The sequence below is a fragment of the Desmodus rotundus genome, chromosome 9 (genome assembly GCF_022682495.2).
Source record: "Desmodus rotundus isolate HL8 chromosome 9, HLdesRot8A.1, whole genome shotgun sequence".
Taxonomy (NCBI): Eukaryota; Metazoa; Chordata; class Mammalia; order Chiroptera; family Phyllostomidae; genus Desmodus; species Desmodus rotundus.
In genome coordinates this window covers 52,097,333-52,121,805 of record NC_071395.1, presented here as the reverse complement: position 1 = coordinate 52,121,805, position 24,473 = coordinate 52,097,333, and the positions used below count along the sequence as shown (strand labels likewise).

General features: G+C 54.1%; 1 protein-coding gene and 1 non-coding gene across 4 annotated transcripts in view; both read left to right on the top strand.

The window, feature by feature from the left end:
• Positions 1–24,473, top strand: part of PEBP4 (phosphatidylethanolamine binding protein 4) — a 242,414-nt gene that overhangs the window by 197,881 nt on the left and 20,060 nt on the right. The window lies entirely within an intron of this gene.
• Positions 11,156–11,284, top strand: LOC112305282 (small nucleolar RNA SNORA3/SNORA45 family). Its single transcript, XR_002974811.1, has one exon. It is a non-coding gene; the product is annotated as a small nucleolar RNA SNORA3/SNORA45 family (small nucleolar RNA).

Below are 24,473 nucleotides of genomic sequence, written 5' to 3'. Positions count from 1 at the left end.
AGTTCATTGGAGAGACCCACAAGGTCCTAGAACACACACAAGCCCATTCACCTGGAAATCAGCACCACAAGGGCCCACTTTGCTTGTGGGTAGTGGGGGAAGTGACTGAAAACCCGCAGAGAGCAGAGCAGGGGGCATTGTTCACTCTCAGACCCCTCCCCCACATATAGCATCACGACGTAGCCACATGGGTTGCCCCCCCACCCCGGTGAAAACCTAAGGCTCCACCCCTTACTACATAACAGGAGCATCAAGACAAAAAAATAAAAAATAAAAAAGGCCCAAATGAAAGAACACATCAAAGCTTCAGAAAAAATACAACTAAGTGACAAAGAGATAGCCAACCTATCAGATGCATAGTTCAAAACACTGGTAATCAGGATGCTCACAGAATTGGTTGAATTTGGCCACAAATTAGATGAAAAAATGAAGGCTATGCTAAGAGAAATAAAGGAAATTGTACAGGGAACCAACAGTGATGGGAAGGAAACCAGGACTCAAATCAACGATTTGGAACAAAAGGAATAAATAAACATCCAACTGGAACAGAATGAAGAAACAAAAATTCAAAAAAAATGAAGAGAGGCTTAGGAACCTCCAGGACAACTTTAAACGTTCCAACATCTGAATTATAGGGGTACCAGAAGGAGAAGAGAAAGCGCAAAAAATTGAAAATTTATTTCAACAAATAATGGAGAACTTCCCCAATCTGGTGAAGGAAATAGACTTCCAGGAAGTCCAGGAAGCTCAGAGAGTCCCAAAGAAGTTGGACCCAAGGAAGGACACACCAAGGCACATCATCATTACATTATCCAAGATTAACGATAAGGAGAAAATCTTAAAAGCAACAAGAGAAAAGGACACAGTTACCTACAAAGGAGTTCCCATTAGACTGTCAGATGATTTCTCAAAAGAAACCTTGCAGGCAAGAAGGGGCTGGAAAGAAGTATTCCAAGTCATGAAAGGCAAGGGCCTACATCCAAGATTACTGTATCCAGCAAAGCTGTCATTTAGAATGGAAGGGCAGATAAAGTGCTTCTCAGATAAGGTCAAGTTCAAGGAGTTCATCATCACCAAGCCCTTATCATATGAAATGTTAAAGGGACTTATCTAAGAAAAAGAAGATAAAAAATATGAACAGTAAAATGACAGCAAACTCACAGTTATTAACAACCACACCTAAAACAGAAACAAAAGCAAACTAAGCCAACAACTAGAACAGGAACAGAACCACAGAAATGGAGATCACATGGAGGGTTATCAGCAGGGGAGTGAGAGGAGGAGGTAGAAAAGGTACAGAGAATAAGTAGCACAATTGGTAGGTAGAAAATAGACAGGGGGAGGGTAAGAATAGTGTAGGAAATGTAGAAGCGAAAGAACTTATATGTATGACCCATGGACATGAACTAAAGGTGGGGGAATGTGGGCAGGAGGGGGTATGTAGGGTGGAGGGGAGTGAAGGGGGGAAAATGGGACAACTGTAATAGCATAATCAATAAAATATATTTTTTAAAAAACTGATCATGCCTTTTCTCAACCATGGGCAAGGGCAAGGCCAAAGGCACAGAGTTCTTGCTACATCTGTAGAGAGGCATTTTGAAGGACTACCCTGCATTTTTGCTGGAATGCTCCCTGCCACGTGGTTTTCCACTCTTCTGTTGCTTTTATAGATATATATTTATATACATATAAATATCTCTTTCCCTGAGGGACAACGCAGCTCAGCCAAGTGAGAATTCAGTGTGATCCAGTGGAATTTGTCACGAAGGAATTTCGCTAGGGTGGGGAGCAGTGATCAGTACTCAGGACATCACCTGGTTAATAAAACACTGCATGGCTCCCGAGAACACATACCATTTCCTCTCTTTTTTTTATTTTTCCTTTAAATAACGAGGGGTGTATTGTTTCTCCCATTTTTGCCAGTTTAAATTGAGATTTTTTTTTGAAACAATAAGCAAACTAATAGTAGGGGTTAAATAATTCATTAAAGGGTGGGGAGAAGAGAGGAGGTGGGGTTGGGAGAGGGGGTTGGGGGGAACAGGAATCTGCCAGTAGCAGCAATAAATGCAGAGTTATGCCTCAGGCATAATATATCAAAGGAAATATAATGCATCCAGCTTAAAACTAATGATTGCCATATAATTAGATGAGAGGCATTGTGCTATAAATGTGTATTCTTTAGCGTGCTGTGATTTTACTGTAAAAAGAGAGAGTGAGAGCGAGAAAGAAGGAGACAGAAAAACACAGAGCCCAGCAACATACTATAAAAAGAACCTTCTGTTGACTTCTCTACTGTTTAGTATTCCTTGGCTGTTCTCCCTTGGGAGTGTGTAATTAGTACTTTATGAAGAGTACATTTAAAGCAGTTTAATATTCACCTCATTCAATCTGAAACAATGTGATCCATGCTTAGACAAATCAGTGCTCCTTGCTGACATAATCTGTCAGAACATTACCTCTGAAAAGACCTTTCAAGAGGTTTGGATGTTAATTAGTTGTCTATCATGTATAAACAGAGCAGTGAGCAGAAGGGGCTCCGACAGGCCAGAGGGATACGTTGGGAAATGCATTTTGTATGAACGCGGCTTGCAGGGGGGTCTCCTCGCTCTCCCCGCCTCCCCCACACCCCCGCCTCTCCTGTGCCAGCAGCCACACGGGCTTTGGACTTTTTCCGGGCAAGAAAAAAGCTTTCTGGTTGGCTTCAAGGGGCACTGCCAGCCCCCAAAGGGGACCGTGAATGTGAAAGGGGTTCCCCACACACCACGCCTCCACCTCTGCCTCTGAGGTCTGGTACTCCCCAGGACAGGGCCATCTGCAAGGTGTGACAGGAAGCATGACCTCATAGGCCCACCTGGGCTTCCTGGAGGGCTCCAAGCTTTGGGGCACAGCTGAGGCCCTTCTCCTGTGGGTGAAGAGGGCCATGGAGAGATGGGAAAGGGGGTGCCCTGACACACACCTTCCCGCTCGCCTGAAGGCTCTCCCCTGGGAGGCCAGTGCCCCAGAAGCAGAGCTGCATGGTGCAAGAGAGACTCACACCTGAGGAAACTGACACACACGCAACTTCCTTCACACCCCGACTCACAGAATGCTGGTCAGGATCTGAATCCACAGGTCCGTGGTCCAGGCCCTGCCTCCAGGGCGAACCTTCTCCCTGGGACATCCTGCAAGGCCCAGGTCCAGGCTCTGACTATGGGAGCTGTCTAAGGATTTAAACCTGCTCTCCCTTCATTCTGGACTTAGAATGCCTGTGTGTGAAGCCCTTCCTAGCATATTGTACCTGCTTATGCAGAAGTGGGTCAGGACATATTCTGCTGTCCTTGCTAGGCCCGTGATTCCAGGATTGCCTGGCAGCTGGCAGCAGGAACCTCCTTTGCCCCCAAGGGCCAGGGCCCCCCCCAGTAGCCACCCAGCTATCTCCCCCTATAGGTCCTCCTTTCCCCACTCCCAGGCACCCCATTTTCCTTCAGTGGCCTCAACATCCACAGCCTCTTTATTTAACATTCATTCTATAGGTATCCACTGAGTGCCCACTGTGTGCATTGCATTGTGCCACATTCTAGGTCAACAAAGATGACTAAACCGTGGTCTCAGCTCATGAGGCATTTACAGACCCATAAACCGATCATTACAGTGAGGGTAATTATAAGTAGTGTAAGGCAGGTGACGTAAACTGAGTGGTTAGGAGGGAGGGCGCCAGAGTCAAATTGCCTGGATTCAGACCCCAGCCTTACCCCGAGCAGCTAGTGACCTTGGGCAGGTTATTTAGCTGCTATGAGCCTCAGCTTCCTTGTCTGTGAAATGAAGGTACGAATAGCTATCTCACAAGTTTTTGAATGCAGATGAGATAATTCAGAGAAGCACCTAGTGTGAGGCTTAGGGTGAGGGCTCAACAAATATTTGCTCCACCACCCCAGCCCCCCACCCCCACCAAAAAACAGTACAGCAATAGGAGCTCAGTCAAAATGCCTGAAGGTGGAAGAAGGAGATACTAACTGGGCCTAGGCGTCTTGGAGGGCTTCCCAAAGGAGGTGACATTTGAGTTGTGTTTGAAAGGACTAAGTTATCTAGGTAAAGAAGTGACAGAAGGGCTTTCTAGATAAAGGAACAACACGTGACAGGTGGGTGGGCGCACGGACAGGAGAAGGGTGTTTGGAACGCGAAGAACTGGCCTTTGTGCTCTGTGTCACACTGCTAGAGCCACGGCCACAGCTGGGAGCCTGGTCCCCGGGGAAACCCGGCAGAACCAGCCATGGGAAGGCTCAGGTGTACCAAAGGGAGGGCTCTGGTGAGTAACACCGCGTTCCTCCAACAGCCTAGGAAGCAGTTGTCCTGCCCTGTGTTTCTCAAAATGGAGAATTTAAGATCTCAAACACCCCTGGCCTGGGTACCCACCCAAAGCTGAAGCACAGGCAGAGTCAGGTTCCTGGGGAGGCAGCAGGACCATGGGCTCTGGTCCATTCCCACCCCGCTCCACCCTGCAGCCATGATCCCGAACCCCCTGCATTGCCTGGGTCTGCTGAGGATGGCACGAAGCCCCCAAGCACAGACCTGGGACACAAAAGACACTTGGTAGCTGGTCTTATATTATTAATGCAAAGAGCTCGTTTTGGTCCACAGCTTTTTTTGGAGCTGCTGTCCTTCTCTGGTTTTTTACTTGGCAAGAAGCCAGGTCTCAGAGGTGTGGGGAGTCCCCACTTTCAACAGAACCCTGGGCCTCCCTGGGCCTCCCTGGGCCTCCCTGGGCATGGGGCCTCTTCTAGCCCTGCAGACCCCAGACTCCCCTCCTGCCAAGCCAGAGCTGGTGGGTGGGCCAGGTCTCCACCCCTCCTCCCCAACCAGCCCCTGGACACAATAGCAGCTCTTCCTTTCCTCAGGCCTTTCCCTCTGAGGTTGCTGGGAGAGTGCTATCCAACTGGCCATACCAGGGACAGGACAGGCCAGTCCCAGGCCCTGCGCTCCCTCCTCTCTCGTCAAACAGTCCTAGTGACATCTTCTCCCACCTGGCGGGTGCCTGCTCGGAGGTAGGAACTTTATATGCAGCCCTCTCTCCACAGCCCTTGAAGTGGGCCTGGCCCACCTGGTCAGGCAGACAGCCCAGGGCACAGGGGGCTTTACTGCGTGAAGGCTCCAGGCCTTTTCCGTCTGTTTCCGGTTGGCCCACCCATCCACCTTCACACTGACTAGCCCAGGGGCAGCGAACTGTAGCCCACAGGACAGCTCAGCCTGTTTTTGTAGGGCCTGTGGGCTAAGAATCGTTTTTCATTTTTAAAGAATTGAAACAAAACAAATAACATGTGACTGGAATCATATGTGGCCCACAGGCCTCAAACATTTACTCCCTGGGACTTTGCAGAAAGTGTGCTGACCCTGCACTGAGCCCATGGGACATTCGACTCGGTGCCGGGCACTGGGTACTAGAGATGCCATGTGGAAAAGGCACAGTATGGAAGACTTTGACCAGAACAGTCCCTCCGTGGGACCCACAGCTCCAAAACCATTTTTAAAAAGGCCTGTAGTAGGGATGCAACGGGACTGAGAGAACACTGGTGGTTTTCTCCCTGTGTCTGTTTCATGTAGTTAGTATCTCCACTTTTTGAGTGAAAAATGGAAAAGCTGAGAGGTGGAATGACTCATTTAGGGGCACCTGGTGAATATTCTCCCCAGGTCCCAGGGCCTCAAGGCCATGGCTGCCCCGGGGCATCTGGGAGGGCACACTGGGACTCAGAGGCAGATGCGGGCTGCAGGGCCACGGGAGAGTGGCCTCGAGAGGAGTGATGGTGGTGACTATTAGTCCCAGCCGCCTCCCTCTTTCCACACAGATTGAATTTATGTGCATCTCAGGTTTCCTTTTCCAACACAAGCCTATATAGCTTGGAGTTGTCTCAGCCACCGAGTCACCCCTCAACAAGAGCACCCCAATTTTCTGTGTCTCAGGGGTGATCCTATCTCACTCCCCTCAAGCTAAATAATAGCCCCAGCACTCCTGCCAGCTGGCTGTGTGACCTAGGGCAGGCCACTGTCCCTCTCTGTGCCTCCCTTTCCTCCCCAGGAAGTGGAGTCAATGACTCTCCACCCCCTTAGCCCACACTCGGACACTGAGGGAGTGAATGAGGTCATGTCTGTGTGCTGCTTGGCAGGAGGAAGCTGCTTTCTGAGTCTCGTTGGGCAGTTGCCATGAAGTTGCTGAGATGTGTGAGCATTTTGAGGGCCTCGGGAGCCGGGCTTAGCACTTCTAGGGCCAGGTAGTATGTCAGGACCAGCTTGAGCTTCCACGTCAATAATGTGTGAGTTCAAGTCCAGCTCCACCACTTCCCAGCTTTGGCAAACCACCCAATTGATTTTGGCCTCAGGTTCCTTACCTGTAAAATGGGAATCATCCCAACCAGTGAGGGTGGCTTGGTCGAGGATTAAGTAAATAATCCCTGGCACTCAGAACTGTGAACGCTGTGGGCTCTGTCTTTGGGTTTCTCTGTGAACTATCTCCACCAAAGTGCAAACACCCTCCGCCCATAGCTCCCTCGGCAGCCTTTGGCAGTAGGGACCAGCTGAATTACCAAGCCCCTCCTTTTGGAAAAGAAAAGTGAGAACTGGGTCAGTGAGCACAGCCCTCTCCCAGGCATCACCCAGGCAGCCTCAGCCTGCAGAGTCAGGGGACTGGGTGAGGCCGGATGTTCCCCGAAGCCCTCCCCCCCTCCCCCCTCCCCCCCTCTCGGGAGTGCTGGAGCGAGGGAGGCCCTTGAGTTCCAAATCCACAGCAAGCCGGCACTCCCTGCCTGGCCGCTGTCCGAGGGCAGCAGGCCAGAGCTCCCATGCAGCACTGGGTGCAAAATGAAGGGCATCAGTGAACTCTCCCCCTGGCCTCTTTCTGGAGGGCAGGAAGGGACATAAAGGTGGGGACTAGACACACAAGGAAAAGGTCTAAGTGGGGAGGAGTGCATGGTCAAGGCCTGCAGGTGGGGCCAGCCAGCAGAGAAGCTGAGAGATCCATCCAGCAGAGGGGGTGAGAAGCAGCCAGAGACTGGCCCAGGCCTCATGCAGCTAATAGCAGAGCTGTGGAGCCAATTTGGCCCCAGGGGTGGGGGGGGTCTGACTTAGTCATCAGTTTTGACACAGAGTTAAATGGGTTGCCTAACAGCCTCCCTGGCTCTCCATTGGCTCTCCTGATCCGGGCTGTCCAGGTGAAGGGTCTGGGGCAGGGAAGGTCTGGGAGCCCAGGGCCTAAGGAGCCGGCACAAGCCTGCCCCAGGCCTGCTCCAGCCCTGCAGGGCCAGAAGGAGGCGCCAGCCGTTCGCCTCCTGTCTGAGTCTTTGCCACCTGGGCTCCCAAACAATCCCACGCTCGTCTCGAAACCGAGGACACCAAGCGTAAGTAGGGAAAATGCCCCAGACAAGGAATTATTAATGTGTTTCTCAGCTCACGGCAGCTTAGTAGCACTCTGAGCCCTCCCAGTCCACTTCCCCTCCTGAATTTAGTACAGGGCATCCCTACTAATGATCAGTAAGCATTGAGTGAGCGCCTTTGGTTGTGGCCCTTATTCAGGGCATTGTTGGGGCTGCAAACCTGAGTAAGACACAGAGGTACAGCAGCAGCAGGGCCTGGGCACCTAATGCCTTTCCCCCAAAGAGGAGAGTGCTCTCTCACTGAGGAGCTCGAGGCCACTGGCCCTGCTGCTGCCCGCTCAGGGTCAGATCCCACCCATATGGGAGGGGTGGATTAACCGGTCTTGACCTGAGACAGACCAAGTATAGCACAGGCTTCTTGTAACCAGATTTTCTTGCTTATTTATTCATTTCCCTGCACGTGGTCAAATGACAAACAACAAATGTTTAACAATATTAAGAATGGGTGATGGTGATGGAGATGACAATAATGGTGGCAATGACAAAAATAATGTTAGAGATAAATATACGTGTTCTGTTTTGGCCTCAAGCCTGTGGGACTTCAAGCCTTTCTTCCTCTCCATGGGCACTTCTGATACACTCACTAGATAATAGGGAACAGGAGTAGAAGCTTGAGAAATTTAAGAATCAGTCATGCAGACCTCTGACTCCAAGCAGGACTCGACCAGCTCATCCAGGAAGGCCACCATGGCAGCAAGGGTGCGAGCAAAGGAGTCCATGCGGGGGAGGGGCCTTCGCTGGCCTAAGTTAAGGGCAAGTTCCCAGCCAAGGCTCTCGGAGACAGGGAAAACATCAAGGGCCACATTCCCTGCTCATCGTCCTACCAGGTTTAGGACATTAAAGCTGGGAGAGGTCTCAGAGGTGGTCCTGGCCACCTTTCCCATAGCACGAGTGAGGAAACTGAGGCCCAGAGAGAAGTGACTCACCCACAGCCGCACAGCCGCACAGCAGAGCGAGAACTCAAATTCCTCTCTCCTTTCATTACAAAGTGAAAACCATGGAGAGGTGATGGCTGGTGGGGGGTCGGGGTTATATGTGGTGAAACTGTCAGCCCTCCCGCTGTTTCCACAGGTCCATGCAATCCGTCATTCCCGCCTCTGTGGCTTGATACCAGGGAGGTAACACCCAACCTGCACGCGCAGGTCATTGCCAAGTCCGTGTGTACAGGTTCTAGAACGAGGAGGCTTTCCTCTCTGCTCAGCTCCCTAGAAAAGAGCTAAGGGGAAGCAGACAAAATCCTCATGAAAAGTCCAACCAGCTTCTAATCTCCCAAATATTTCTCTCCTTGGGATAAACTTTCCCAGAAATATTTAAAGCCAGTTAGAGAAAATGAAGGGATTAAATGGAAAACCTTAGGGAAGTTTAGGCCACAGAATCATTCACTCATTCAAGAATCTTCAACAATATCTACTCAGTGAAGATTCAGTCATGAAGGAGATGGGCTCCCTGATCTCAGTATGCCCGCAGCCTAGTGGGTAAGACACACAGAAGCCCTTGCGAAGCACCCAGAAGGGAAGACCGTCCATTTCATGGGGATGTGAGGGTTGGGCAGCTTCACGGAGTAGCAGACACCAGACCCTGGGCACCCTGGAGCCACAGAAAGCCAGAGCCTGTCCTGAGCAGATGCAGTTTGATCCATTTGCTTCTGCTTTTCACTTTGCCCTTTGTCCCTCCTCTCCTCCAGAACTCAGCGACTTTCTTTTCTTCATGTGGACATACCCCCTCAGCAACGCCTAGTTCCGGCCTCTATCTTCACACTTTCCTTTTTCATCATTTTCCCTATTTGGGACCCAAACCCAGTCCACACCCCATCAGTGAATGGGTAAACAGGGCGTAGAGGTTGTGGGGAGAGGCCCCACCAGACTCGCCTGGACAGATGTGCTCTGTTCCCCGCACAGCTGTCCCAGCAGCCCATCTGTACTCACTTCCTGCCTCCCAGCTCCAGCCCCTCACACCTCCCACTCAGGGGCAGGAAAGCCTGGCCCAAAGGCCAATGTTGAGGCTGCTGGCTGGCAGCAAGGCAAAGGCTCCTGCCCTCCCCCTTCCTCCACAAGGAATGGTGGCCTGGGTGGGACTGTGGCCAGGTGGTCACCTCAGAGGTCAGCTTCAGCCTCTTGGCAGCTGTGGGGATGGCCTGGCCCTCAAGTTCTCCCAGCACCATCTGTCCATGTGAGATAAACGAATCACATCGCGTGGATCTTTTGTCAAGACTAACAAGTCTGCTTCGTTAGGTATCTCAAGGGAAGGAAACAAATACTTTCAAAAAGAGTTTGATGCAAAAAGATGTTCCCGCTTAAAGTCTGTCCTGATACTATTGAATCTTTGGGTCCTTGTTGGAATCTGTGCCCCACCCCCACGCCCCGTTTAATGCTGGGAGGTGGGGAAGAGTGGAAAATTGCCTGAGGAGGTGACCTCTCTGGAAGCCTGCATGTTTCTGGGGTGCTCACAGCTCCCTCCTGGCTCCTAGGCAGGGTGCTCATACTCTGGGACCGTAGGGAAGGTGCAGGCAGCTCTGTGGCTCCCATGGCCGAACCCTCCTTAAGGGCAGGAGCTCTCCTAAGATGAGCTGCCTTGAGGTGAGCAGACAACCATAAACGTAGGTTACTTTATTTTCAAAGTGTTTTCCTAAGTATCTAAGGCAGAAATTTTCTTTAACAAAGACATAACTTGTCACCACTTTCCCACTTTATGAACATGGCCACTGTAACTGTGACAGAGTCCCTGAGATCCAGGTCCCAACCTGAAAACTCTGATTACCCGATAAGTCTGAGCCTAATGTAACAGAAAGAGAAAACGAGGTGAGTCGATGGCTGGTGACAAGAGGAATAGGCAGGAATGGACAGCCGGGCAGGAAGTCATGCTGGCTAGCCAGCAGCAGGCAACAAGCCCATCCTCACACAGGGCCCTGAAGCAGGCTGCCTGGCAAAAGGAGGAGCTCCTTTGTTTTACGAATGCTCAATTTCTGCTCAATCTATAACCTGTGATTTCAATCCAAAACTTTCTTTAACTATAAATATGGAGAGAGAGCAGAGAGAGAGGGAGAGAAAAAGAGAGGGAGAGAGAGAGAGAGAGAGAGCCCTCCTCCCAGGCAAGGCTCCTTTCTACCAACCCACCAATGATTGAGGGCCTCTCTTCCTGCTACACATTTAAGAGAAAGGGAAATCACCCAAATACCTAGAGTCTTCCACTAGTTCAGCACAACAGGGAAGCCCTAGGATTGAAGAGATGTTCCTGAGTATCAGACCCAAGTTCCCCAAGGCAACTGGGGCTCAGAGGGAAGGGGTAGGTTCATTCTGACCACCTGCAAGAGTGACACATTGTCTCCGGTGCCCACAGGGACCCCCAGGTCCCACAGGGGCATAACGGCATCCCAAGGCTCCTGAGTTGACCCCAGCTTTTGCTCTCCTAATCTTGAGATCTCAGTTTGGGGTGGCTATCGTCGCCTACCCCCAGCCCTACCTAGAAGCAAGGGGCTTGACCTTGGGAACCCTGAAGCAGGAGTCCCCTGGGACAGATTTCACAAGCCAGAGCTGAGTTTTACTACAACTTTCAGACAAAGAAGGTGTGTTGGAGCCCAGAGCCTGCTTCTGCCCGCTGCGCTGCGTGGGAGGCGAGTTCAATGCCTTCTTGTCAACACTTGAATGTGTTGAACATCACTCACAAGGGCATTCTTTAAGGAACCTATTAACTTAATTACCCGGGCATTTTTTTCTCTCTCCCCCATCCATGCATCTCATATAAAAATTTGGCTTTCGCCCGAGACTGGAGTCACATCCTGACAGTTCTTGCCCTAGTGTGCGCGAGTTCTCGGACAGGATCCGCCGGTCTTGACTCCCAGACGAGGGCACTCAGTGCCCCCGGTAGCACCCAGATCAGAGCCACACCCTGCCCCGCCCCCACCCCAAAATAAATTTGGCTCTCTTCCTTTGTGAGGTACTTCTGATGTAAGTCCTCTCCCCTGGCACAATACCACCTTGTTTTTTTTTCTAGAGGTAGTCAGGGCGGCTGCACTGTAGAGACTGATTCCTTTGCTAGGGTGGTGAGTAGCACTGAGGGAAGCTACGAGAGTGCTGGGGGAGGGGGGACCTCGGGTAGGGGTGGGGTCTCCTGGCCTCATCCTTCCCAACTGCCCAGCAGGAGTGGAAACATAGAGGAGGAGAGCAGTGAAGGAGCAAACCAAGCTCCCACAGATTAGGCCCCTCCTCCTGGTGAGAGAGGAGTCACCAGAGATTCAGATCAATCACAGGCATTGATTTACTAAACACCAGCCATGTGCCCAGAGCTGTCCACCTAGATATTGGAAGCAGAACAACTTCTGCCCAGATGAATTTTTTCCAAATTTCAGCTGCATTGCACATCCAAGCCCCTGGAGAAAACAAGAGTTCATTCATTATACATTATCTCATATTGGGAGTCAGGAGAATGAGGTCCCAGAGCATATAAGTGGTCCTGTGGTACTGGGACCCTGGATTGTTTTGTCAGTGAAATGCGGAGGGTAGGCCTCACTGAGGGATTTCCAAACCCCCTTTGGAGCTTGTCGCCCATGGCTCACCTGCACTTCCACAGCTATCTGCCGCCACCCACCTCTATGGGGATTCCAATCTCAGGAAGGGAAGGGGTGGCCACGTTCAGACCAGGAGGCAAATGAGGATCATCTTTCAGAGGCATGTACTGTATTTGGTGGCCATGCCCTGCATAGTGACTCCCTGTCCAGGGAGAGAGGAGCCGGCAGAGGCAGGGGCTGGGGAAGGCATGGCTTCCGGCTCTAGCAGGGTCAGGGCAGACCCCCAGGAGGTGGCTGTGCTCCTAGAGCTGATATTACATTGAGGGGACCCCCTGCCCACTGATTTAAGCAAAAAGAGCAGGACAGAGGCCCCCAGAGATGTGGGGGGAGGAACCTCAGGCTGTCTGTCACTGTACTGTGGGAAACCCAGCAGTCAGCTATGATAAAGGACGAACACACCCATGGCTTTCTTGCCAAGACCATGCATAACCAAAGAGCAACTTGCAGACCTTTCTAACCATCTCCACACTCTGTCCTTCCGGGGAGGCAAAAAACACTGGAGCAAATTCAGGAAGTCCGACAGAGCTCTGTGCAGTAATGCCCTCTGTACCCACCCAACAATGAGCCCCCCAAAACTCTCAATGGACCAAGATAGGTCTGCAGAACAAAAAGACGTTGATGCAGTGGGTCCTGTGTATGGATTGCGGAGAAGGGACCCAGCAGGCTCTCTGGTGCAGCTCCCTGCCTCCCAGCTGGTCTGCAGCTGCATCCTTCACTTGCAGTGGCCCCTCTGCTCTCCTGGAGTGTCCAGTGAGGGCAGAGAGAGGCCGGGTGTGCAGTCCAAGCCCCACCGCTTCCCGTCAGGGAGGGCTCTCTTTGCCCAGGAAGCTCTTGCATGTGGGGAACCCCAAGACTACCTGCAGTTGTTTCCACCCACCCCTCTGACTCAGGGCTGATGAGAGCCTGGTGACCTCTGACTCACTCCTCCCCCACTCTCCACTGACCCTGGAGACCCCCTCCTTGCGTGTACAGCCTAGTGCAGAAGAATGCTGGGGAGAGGGGGAGCTGCTGGGGGTCTGCGGTGTGACCCTACACGCCTGAAGGCTGCAAAATTAGGGTCACAAGCCCTCAGCTCCCTCTCCCCCAAGGCATCTAGTGTGCAGTTTCGCTGTGATGCAACTCTCCACCAGGCGGGTTCTATGACCTGGGATCCCCAAGGCAGCCTTCTTCTCATCACACTGCTATCCACCTCCCATAGTAGACTGGCCGGTGGGCCTCTCTCCCTGCCCCCAGAGGGCTCGTCTCAGGGTCCCCCTGACCTCAGCCACAGCTGGGAGCCTCCAACACACTCAAGAAGCCTAAGAACAGCCCTCTCTCAGGGAGCCCCCCCTTCTTTCCAGGTGGTGGTGGGGGTTTTCTGCGGCAGAGGCTTGGACAGGGGCAAAGCAGCAAAGGCTGATTTGTCTCCCCTCCACACAGTGCAGTGTGTACGAGCACACACATCCACGTTGTTCAAGTTGACCTAGAGGCGAGGCATTGCCGAAGCCGGGGCCCTGGTCCAGGCAAAACCCTCCCCCTCCGCCCTCCCAAGCTAGAGCAGACATCCCTCCACACCAGGGCCCACAGCCCTGCTGGGAGCATGCCCACAGCCCGGGTTCCTGCCCCACAGAGCCTGCGCGCGCACACACTCGCACATTCCCCAAGAAAGCCCTGGGGGCCTCTGTGGGAAGGCTTTCCGGGATACTTTTATGGCAAAAGAGGAAGTCTGGGGCATCGCTGGTACAGCCAGGGCCAAGGAGCCGGCAACCACTGCCAACAGTGTAGTCAGCCTGCACCCTCCCCTATGACAGAGCCTTTAACCCTCTTCCTAGTACCAGGATGCTAGTAAGGCATGACAAGTGGCATGTCCCGGGGTCTCACCACCGCCCCTCAGAGCCCCCGCCCCACATGTGCACACACTTGTATGCACGCACACAGACACACACACATCGACTCACCCAGAGCTAATCAAAGCCAGCTTCTGCCCAAGGAAGCACAAAGCTTAGAGCTGAGAGGAAACCTTGAGGCTTGTAAGAAATTATCCTCACTGTCAAAGAAGAGGCCGTTGAGGCTCACACATCCAGTGCCCAAGGTCACCTAGATCCAAGCCCAGAACCCAGGCCTCCAGGGCCTCTCACAAGTCCCAGCAGAGGACGCTGAGAGTAAAGGCACTTGGGGGGAGGGGGTCAGGGCAGGGCAGAGATGGGGGTGCCTCCCGGGAGTCCAGCACTTGGTGTCATTTAGAGCTCTGATGTCCCATTTTGTAGCCACTTAACACACATGCCTACGAAAGCAAAACTTAACTAAGTTTAATGTTTAGAAATGCAGCTCCTCAGCAGCACTAGCTCCACTGAAGTGCTCGACAATTGCCATGAGTGGCCAGAGGCTACCGTTTGGGACGGCTCAGGGCTAGACCACCTCCGTCATCACAGAACATTGGGCTGGACAGAGCTGGTCAGGAGGAAGCAGCCCGGGGGTGTGATGGTCTGAAGGGACTGGGGTACCTGTGAAGGAGGGAGATGAGGAGAGAGAGGAGTGAAGGGGAAGAGCCTGGAGAGAGGAGAGATGGCAGAGGAGGAGGAGGAGAAGGCTGGAAGACAACAGAATGGGAAGGAAGGGCAAGGAAATCCCGTGGCTTTTCCCTGTGGCCAAGACCTGACCGACCGTTCCTAGTCTGGGGGTGGGGGCCTGGCCCTGGCCCCCACCCTGCTCCAGAAGGGCCAGAAACAGAGTCACACACCCACAGCCAGGGGTCGCAGATGCAGCATCTGGTCGTTTTCCAGACCTCAAGGCCCCAGCCTGTCCCCAGACTGGCCAGCCCTTGTGCCTGGAGCTCTCCTGTCCTCCAGGGTGGCCCTTCAGTTGAGCGCCTGATTCCCCAGAGAAGTGATCCTGCTCCTTCCAACAGGGGGGCACAGCCAACAGCGGTGACCCTGCAAAGGCTGGTTTCCAGCGGTGACCCTGCAGCCCCTTCACGGCTTACTGCAGAAAACGTGCATGTTGGAAGGAAGGAAGGAAGGAAGGGAGGAAGGGAGGAAGGGAGGAAGGGAGGAAGAGAGGAAGGAAGGAAGGAAGGAAGGAAGGAAGGAAGGAAGGAAGGAAGGAAGGAAGGAAGGAAACTGAATCTAGTGAAACGAGACTGCTTCTCCTGCTGCAGTTAGGTGCATTTTTCAAGCAAGGGGGCAAACACCTTGGTTCAGTTCCATAGACACAGAATCTGTTTTGCCACTTCCTCCCACATTCTTTTACATGAACGTTTGAGAGGCAGCATGGAGTTAGGCAAAGAGCATCTTGTCTGACATCAGAATACCTGGGTTTAATTCTGGCTCTGCTACCCAATGACCTGCCACATCGCTGCTCTCCCCCAGTCGCAGTCTCCTGACTTGTAGAACCATTGTGATAACCAAGGGCGCTAGCAGATGCAGATCCAGGGACGTGGCAGTGTGTGTCAGACCGTCCCCTCTGCCCCGGGCACTTACCGTGAGCCAGAGATGGAGAAGGATGGGGACAAGGTGCCCCAGAGGAGCCCAGGGCCGAGGACAGAAGAGCAAGCAGCTGCAGTTCTAGGTCGGGCGGGCTCTGCATCCCCACAGAGCCCAGCAGAGCATGAGGGAGAAGCTAAGGGAAGGGTCACTGAGGAAGAGAAGTGTGAGCCGGACCAGAAAGATCAAGAAAATCAGAGGAGGGCATTTGAGACTGAGAAAATACAGAGCCAAGCTCCTAAGTAACCTCATCTCTCACTGGTGCAGCTGACAAGGGCCCCGAGGACAGCCTTCAGCCTCAGATGGTAAAACTCTCACTACAGGGCCCCAAGGTCTCCCCAAGTCACCTGGCCACCCCGTGTCCCTCCAGGTCCCTCTTTCCAGCCAGGTCGTTCATGCCTCTGCAGGGACTGCACACTGGTGAAGGGTTGACTCAGCACCCTTTCTCAACCTCCCCTGGTGATGCTCAGGGTCCTCTCAGTCAAGAGGGTGCTGGAGAAAGTGGCCTGCCCCTGACTGAAGAGTCCCATGCCCCCAGGCCTGGGCAGGACCCAGGCAGATCTAGACTGGTCTTTTAGACTAATCTGAGCACATCAGGATGCCCGAGAAATTCCAGCAAAGGGGAAGGAAAGCACCTCTTCTCCTCATAACGGATCGCCTTCACACAGCCCGCTTTGTCATGAGGGGCAGGCCAGGTCACAGGTACTATGAATCTGGAGGCTTGGATCAGGACACCGGGGTCCCGTTCCCAGAGCTGCCACCGAGTGGGACTGTAAGCTTGAGCCAGTCACTTCACTTGACATGGGCTGTGTCCCCACCTGCAAATTGTGGCTGATCAGCTCTGCCCTTTCTGCTTCCTTGTGAGGGAGGATTAAGTGACACAGTGGCGTAAAAGTGTCTGAGCCGCCTCGAGAGTGCAGAGTGCCCAACACGCGTCTGGGATAGTGGCTGTAACTCTCTGATACCCATGACACCACCTTTCAGTGACTCACCTTCTCTGTGGCTTCCCACTCTCCCCAACCCAGGATTTAAACCTGCGCCTCTCTGAGCATCCCAGCAGGGAGGCTGAGTGGGTCCCAGTGCAGAGCTTTCTCTGCCCTCCACGGTAAGGGGGAGGTCGCATCTGAGGTTGGTTAGGGGCACAGGAACCTGCGTCCTTGGGACCTTACTTATCTACAGGTGGCCTGGATGCAGGGCTGGGCCAGTGCCCAGTGGGAACATTGAGGCCACAGGCTGACTCAATAATGAGTTTCTTGCCACCGGCAGACCCTGTCATGGTGGCCCGTGGCTGCTGCCCAAGCTCTGCCCAGGATGCCACAGTTAGGCAGTTCCAGAATTCCGGGGAAAGCAAACCAGGCTGTCTCTCCATCCTCAGAGGCCCAGGGACTCTGATCCTGCCCATCCCACCTCCCTTGGATGCTGCCAGCCACCAAGACCCACCTCCCACCCCCCGGGGGCTTGTTCATGGCAAGTGGATTGTTTGTTTCCACTACACATTTTTATCCCAAGTGCCTTCATGTTCCCCTAACCAACTTGTACAATCAGCCTGGGGAGGAAGGGGGTGGGAGTAGGGGGCTCAAGAAATAATTTGAGTCTCTCATTGAGGTAATCCTGGGAACAGAGGGGCAAGTATCTCTTTTTAAAAATCCTCCCTGCAGTACAGGTCACCCTGGCCTGCAGCCACAACACCCTGGGCTGTGAGCTCACCAAGTTCCAGGAAGCCAAACAGGGTCAGGCTTGGCTAGTCCTGAGCGAGGGAGCGAGGGAGCGGGAGACCTCCCAAGCAAAACACAGGTGTTGCTGGTGATTCAGCAGCCAGCCCCTCCCTCCCCTAGTCTAGGGCTTCTCAGGTGTTTGAGCTGAGGCTGGGATGATTCTGTGAGCTCCTATCAGTACTGGGCAGAGGCCTGGGGCAAGGTACCTCCCCGGCTGCTAAATGCTCTGTCTCTGCCACCGCCACCTATCACAGGTGTCGACACTGTTCTAAAGAATCAGGGTGTAAGTGCTTCCTCCCGCCCAATCCCCTGCCCACTTCCTAAGGCTACTCAGCCATCGACCTAAATTCCTTGGGCTGGTCCACACAGATAAGAGATGGAGGAGGGAAAGGCAGCCTCCCAGGGGCCTGTGGCTCAGGAACCCACTGGTCCCTGCCCCAAATAGCTGAGCTGTGTGGCTGCCACCAGGCTCCTGGCCTCAGCCCTCAGGATGGCCCCTCCTAGTTTGGGAACAGGTGAGGATGAAAGGGGTCCATTAAATCAGGGCGGTCATTAGCCTGTTTTATGAGTACGTAGATATTCATTACACCCCTGACCCCATCATTAGAGGCTTCAGGGAGAGCTCGGGGCCCTCTTTATTGCAGTGGAAACTGAGGTGTTTGCCCCCTAAAGGGAATCCTGCTTCTCTCCCTGGCAGGAGACCAGGGCTGTCCGGGAGAAGGCCAGTAGCCTGTACTCCAGGCCTGACTCTCATGCCCTTTCCTGCCCCTCCACCCCAAATCCCTCCTTCCCCTGGAGCCAGGCAGCCCAAGGGGAGAGTCAGGCAACTCAAGGAGATGGTAAGTGCCTGGGGCTTCCTGGGAAGGAGGAGGCCCTGAAGGAGCCCGAGCCTGCTAGCTGGAGTCTGGAAAGAGGAGCATTTCCACTCCAGCACACAGCTCTTCCTCCCCTTCCCTGACCAAGCACCACTCTTCCCAGGTGGAGGGCCTATTCATGCCTCCTCCAGGAAGTCCTCCCTGCCCACCAGACCAGGCCCTCTGTAAGTCTCCTTCTTGGAACTCATCACACCTATAAGCACCTCTTTACTCTCATGTCCCCACCAGACTGTAAGCCACCCACAAATGGTACAGTGCTTGGCACTTGGCAGGAACTCAGTCAAAGGGGGCTGTGTTGCCAGGAGCCAGGAGCTGGGAGCCTGGGCAGGTGGATCGGGATAGACAGAGGGACTCCCTCCAAGCCCCCAGCCTTCTCTCTCCACCTTTCCCACAGTATGGATGATCGGATGGTCCAGCTGCGTACTCAAGACCATAGTCAGCAGGTAGCCAGCCAGCAAACCATCTGCCATTGTCTAGACAGTTCCCTCCTAAATTTGACGCCTTTGCAAAAATCTCCTTGAGCAGCCAGTTGGATCTGTCTTTGCAATTGTCCCCCTTCCTGGAGGGGAACACCCAGTGACAGAGTCAAGCGAGTGGGAGCAAGCCCACTGCTCCCGAGCCAGCCCCTCCTGCATGACAGGATGGTAGGCTCAGGAGGCAGGGGTGGGGCGTGGCTCGCCCTCTCCCCCATTAGGGCTGGAAGCCTAAGAAGTAATAGGTTGGCACTCTCGCCACTGGCACAGGCCACGGAGGCTGAATGGAGCGTGGGCAGACCCCACGGAGAGGAGCAGGACTCTGAGTGGGCAGATTCATCAGCCATCATTTGCATTCAGTAAAGGCCCCTTGCCTGTGCACTGTAGCCCAGGATGCCAGGGCAATTCACCGCTCATAACAAAAAGCTCTGTCCAAAAGTTTGTGTCATTCGGTGGGGCATATGTAGCCTCAGGGTGGGCCCGGCAGCCTGGAACCCCCGACCCCTAGGGTGGAAGGCCTCGGAGGGCCAGCCACGTGGGTGGGGCCTACAGGAGGCAGGCTGAGCCCTGACCCTGGGACCAGGCAGTCAGCCCCTCAGGGCCCAAGGCCATGGCCCTTTACCCCATTGGGCTTTTCCCCTGCTGTCACCCTGTCCCCTTTTCTCCCATCTCCTCACAGCCCTGGGCAGTGTCACCTGGAAACGCTGGGCCCTCTTCAAGGTTGTGCAAAGGCCCGTTTCAACACTCTCTGAGGTGATGATCCCCATGGGGCTGGAAGCCAAGCACTGCACTGTCCCCAGCCTGGCTCCCCACCTACTAGGAGGAAGGCAGGCACGGGTTCCACAGGCAGCCAGGGACCTCAGTGCACACACCCTCTCCTTGGCCTGAAGGGCTCGGCTGAGCAGCCCTTAGTCGATGGCCACCCCCTAAGGGAGCAGCATGGTGCCCCAGGTGGAGCTGGCCCTGCTGGAGAGGGCTGTGGGTCTCCCACCCCCTGGGGTTATGTCAGTCCCCAAGCATTCCAAAGAAGCATAGGACGGACTGTAAGGTCAGGGTGGAGCTTACTGAGCTCAGTCTCGGTTGTTTCCTCACCATAATTACCAAGCTCCCCAGACTGGCATTTGCCCGCTGGGCACCATAAAGGTGACACAATAAAATGACAGCGCGCCCAGGTCCTGGCGACGCCTGTGTGGCCCCGGACCCCAGTGGGCTACCGGTGGGCCGCATCCGCAGTTCTCCTGGCCCAGACCCATGAGCTTGGCTTGACACAGGCAGGCAGGGGCATGAAGACCCAGGCACAGGCCCCAGCATGGCCCAGGGCCATGAGTGCAGACTGGCAGCCTGTCAGGGTAGCTGCTCCACTGAGGTACCTGAGAAGAGAAAACTGATGTCGTCCCTTGGCTGCAGGTCTCCTGCTGCACCCAGGGCCCTAGAACAGACCCTGACCCCCAACCCTAAGCTGCCTCGCACACCCTCCTCCGACCTGCAGGCTACAAGGAAGAGCCCTGCTCTCTTGCCTCCCCCTTCCCCAAGGTCCCTGAACTCCTGGGGAATGACCCTTTCCCTCCTCGAATAGGGCTGTGAGTGCAGAGCGTGACTGGGGAGCAGGGGGGAGGGAGCACCAGTGGGTGTGTCAGCACCCCCTGGAGGACCTATCGATAGTGTACCCAGCTGTGGCCACACGGGTGCTCCCAGTGACAGTGGCTGCCTTACCCAATTCCAGAAACTCCAGAGTGTTGGGCAGGGAGTAATGCCAAGAGTCAGTGGTCTGGAGGTGCCTTTCGCAGCTCCAAGAAGGCTGCAGGGGACAGGATGGGCACAGCAGTACTGGTGGCTCCCGGTCCGGGCAAAGCCCCAACCTCCTCTGACCGGGAGCCTGGCCAGTCCAAGTAATCTGACTCGGGGGCTGGAGCCACCTGCAGACCTAAAGGTCAGCCGGGCCCTACCGGAGGAAGGGTGAAGCCAAGGGCACTCCAGAGTCTGAAAGAGACCTGAAAGGGGACATAGTCAGGGCCGAGAGCTAAGGTGGTCCCACCACTGCAGGGCTGATGAGGAGCCACCAGTCCAGTGCAGAGACCCTGAGGGGCAGAGAGCAGGACTCTGGGGTGACACTCTCAGACGGCGGTTAAGGGGCACGTGAGTGCCCTCAGGTTCTGGTTAAAGGGAAGAATCCGCCAATTCACTAGGCCTGGGGTGGAGCCCTAGATTCTGCCTTTCTAAAGAGCTCCCAGCTGCTGCTGCTGCTCAGAGTAGCAAGGGGCCAGGGGCATAGGACCACGGTCACTCTTAGTCCCTCTGAAAAGAGCCAGATGTGGTTGGAGTGAGACTTTGACTGTTTCTCTTTATTGTCACACTTTCTAGGGAGTGCTGGGTTTCACAGTGTCTTTTCTAGCTCAAGATTCATGACCCTTATCCTTTCTTCCAGAAAGGCTCTCTCTTCTTCCTCCCTCCTTTCCTTCCTTCCTTCCTTCCTCCTTCCTTCCTTCTTCCTTTTCACAAGGTGGCCCCAGGCCTGGGCTTTTTGGTGGAAAAGGAGACAGGAGACCCAAAAGTATGGATTATGCTTTATCTTCTCACTAGAGCTGTGTATGGGAACTTAAGATAGGGCAAAGGAGGGAGACAAGCAGAGGACAGAGCCCAGGAGCCTGACTCCCGCCACTACTGCCAGCTTTCCCCAGGGGGCCATGCAGAGGCTCTGGATAGCAGCCCCCCACCCCAGGTTCCCTTCTCCCCATATCCTCTCCCCATCCCATAGTCCTTGTGGCCTGGGTCCTCTAGGACTACTCGAGTCTCATAGATTATACAAAGGAGGGCAGAGGAGCCCAGAGACAGTTGGCCACTTCCTGGTTGGCAGTAGACAGCAGGGCAGGACAGGGTTGGGGCCGAGGGGTGCCTCTTAGGCAAAAGGAGAGGAGACGGGAAGATGAGTAGGGCAGGAGCCAGAGGAGACTGCAGAGCCAGGCACTCGGAGAAGCAGTTGGTGCAGGGGTCCCTACTCCAGAGAACCTGGGGAGCCCACGCAGCTCTCACAGTGCCCCTGCCCAGGAGCAGTCCAGACAATGGTGCCCCCTGACCACTCATAGCCCCGGGGCACCACTCCCTAGGCCAGTGGGCTGTAAGGGTCTGCTGGGCCCATAGGTCCAGCTGAAGTTGGGAGACCAAGGCCTGGCCAGGTTGCCTCCTCCCCGTTCATGGGTCCTCCCCAGTTCCTCCTATCCTCCACTCCTGAGGTTGCGGCCACCCAGCCAGAAAGACTGCACACAGGAGCGGAGAGATGGAGGTGACAGAGCCAGGCCTGAAGGGGCCATCCTGCAGCTCCTGCTCCTCCGCTTGGAGCTCCTCTGCTCCTCCTTCCCAAGCCCTGTTTGTTGGGGAGAGTCAACTGCACCCATTTCCTGGTGGGTCTGCTGCTGCCAGGAGATACAAGCAGGCCAACCTGCAGCATCCCCGTTCCAGCACAGGAGGAACAACTGCTCCCAGTTACCCCTCAAGTCCCCCCTTCCTCCCACATCCCTGGTGCTGGCACTCAGAGTCTAAGAGGGCAACCAACCAGCCTGGTGCTTATTCACAGACCTCAGTCCTTGCCAGTCATCTCCGTCCTGATCCCCTGTGGGGGGCCTGGGGATTCCTCCCCACACCTGCTCTGCCCACCCCATAGTCCAGTCGCAGGCCTCTCACCACGGGCCCTTTCCCCCATGCCCCTCCTCTGCTTTCCCCCTCAGGTTCAGCCCCGACAGGCCCACCAGCGCAAGGCTGCCTGGGAGAGGGTGTGTGTGTGCATGAATAAATGTGTAATGTGTATCTGTGAGTCTGTGTGAGCAAACATGTCTGTCTTGTGAGTGTGTCTATGCGAGTGTATATGTTTGTGTGTGACTATGTTTAAGTGTATATGTGAATGCGAGTGTGCCTGTATGATGGTGTGAGTGTGCATGTGTGAATATGCATATGCAAATGTGTGTGAGAGCATGTGTACATAAGTATGTGAGTGTGGGGGCTGTTTGTGAGCATGTGTATTTGTGCACGTAAATGTGTTGTACATGTGTATACATGAGCACTACTGTGAGCTCATGTGAGTGTTGTGTGAGCGTGTGGGAGGGGGAGTTAGTGTGACTCACTGCTCTCCCCTTCGCTGGCTCTCACCCCTGCCGCCCCCACCTCTCTGACCCAGTGGCCAGTGAGCTGTGGCCTCAGTCTCCTTCCCTGCCTCTCCCTTCAAGGAGCCGGGGCCTCTAGCTCCAGCAGCTCCTATCTCACCCCTGCCACTCCAAAGCCTCCCCCAAGTTTTGGAAAAGTCTTGCCACTGTTTTGCTTCCCTGCCTCCCATCACCAAGCAGTTTCTGGCCAAGTTTCCACCTGACAGCTGAGCCAGCGGCTTCCTCCTCCCTCCCTTGCCCAGGACCCTCTGTCTGACCCCTATAGCTGGACCCCACAGAGCCCCTCCTCCCCGATGGCTTTCTCTGCGCACCATCCTCTGGGCCACCTTGGCGTGTCACTCAGTGCCTGTGAATGCATGTGTGTGTCTATGGCACAGGGGGAAGAGAAAGGAGCAAGGAGCCAGAGAAGGAAGGAGGCCGGGCTCAGATGGTGTCATTAGGAGACTTTAATGCCCCTCATCAAGGCATATTAATAAACATTATGTGCCGCGCACTCGGCACACGCCGCTCAGTGAGACCCAGCAGGACAGGCCCCACAGTCACAGCTGAGTAACCTCCGAGCCCCCTGAATGGCCATTGGCCTCATAAGGATGACCCTGCCAGGAGATTCCTTAGGCCCATCACAGCGCAAGAAAGCTCGCAGGATGAGTTCTGGCAGCCACCCCCCCTCCTCCCTCCTCTGATCCCCGTAACGACCGTGTACTTGGACAGCACTGCGGGATTTCAGAATATTTCATTTCCTCATTTCATCTTCCCAGCAACTCTAAGGCAACCGGGGCAGGTACCATTACCATTGCCACTCCATAGGTACAGAAGCCGAGGCACCGAGAAGTTTGGGGTCTTGCTCAGTCATGTAGCTAATTGGTAATGACATTGGACTAGAGCCCAGGCTGCCCTTTAGAACGGCTGTGTTAATAGCTCAGTCTGTAATCGAGCAGGGCTGCTTCGACTAGATTTCCCTAGTTCTTTCAGCTGCCAGAAATCAGACCAGGACACACAACCCCATCTGAGGGCAGCAGGCCTCTGCCCTCCCGGTGTGGGGGCTCCTGAGGGTTACCTAGCTTAACAAAACCATGCCCTAGAAGGCAGGGACCGAGTGAGCTAACTTGTGTCCAGGTGCGGAACGTCTGTCGCTAGAGGTGCTTCCCCTTTCTTTACGTGCTGACCACCACTTCGCAGATACTGAATGGTTGACTCCTAAGGAGGGTTGAGTGGGCGGAAGCCTGAATGGCCATTCTTTTTATTTGTTTTTCGGCCCTGCAGCCCGGTGCCGTGGCAGGGTCCAAAGTCGCTTATTCACTGTGACAGTCACAAAGGCATTTAAGACACAAAAGGCTTTCTCCTTGTACATTTAGGAAGAACTAGTGTTTTAATAAGATCATTATCCAAAATAGTTGAGATAAAAGGAGTTGGAGGGCTAAAAACAGAAGATTCAAGAGATCAGGGAAGTGTGCTTCTGAAGAATACCCAGTTCCCTACAGGGTTCCAGACAAACGCGGCATTCCAGCAAACTGTTGTTGATACTGCAGGCTCTGGCGTTTGTTCCCTGTATCTAGAATTGGCAGTTTTTAGTCCAAACTGATGTTGATGCATAATAATTATACTTAGCTGTCAACTCCTGATACTTGCTCTCAACCCATATTAAGAAATATCTGAATATTTCTGGTCTATTTTTAAGTGGGACAGGTTTAATAAGACCATGCATTGTGCTCTTCATTCCTTTTCTCCTCCCCACCCTGCTCGCAACCCTACGTTGGGGCCACAGTCAGAGAACAGGTGGCCTGTAACAGGCAAGGGGCAAAAAGGTGTGGGTCCACCAGCTTCCAGGGTC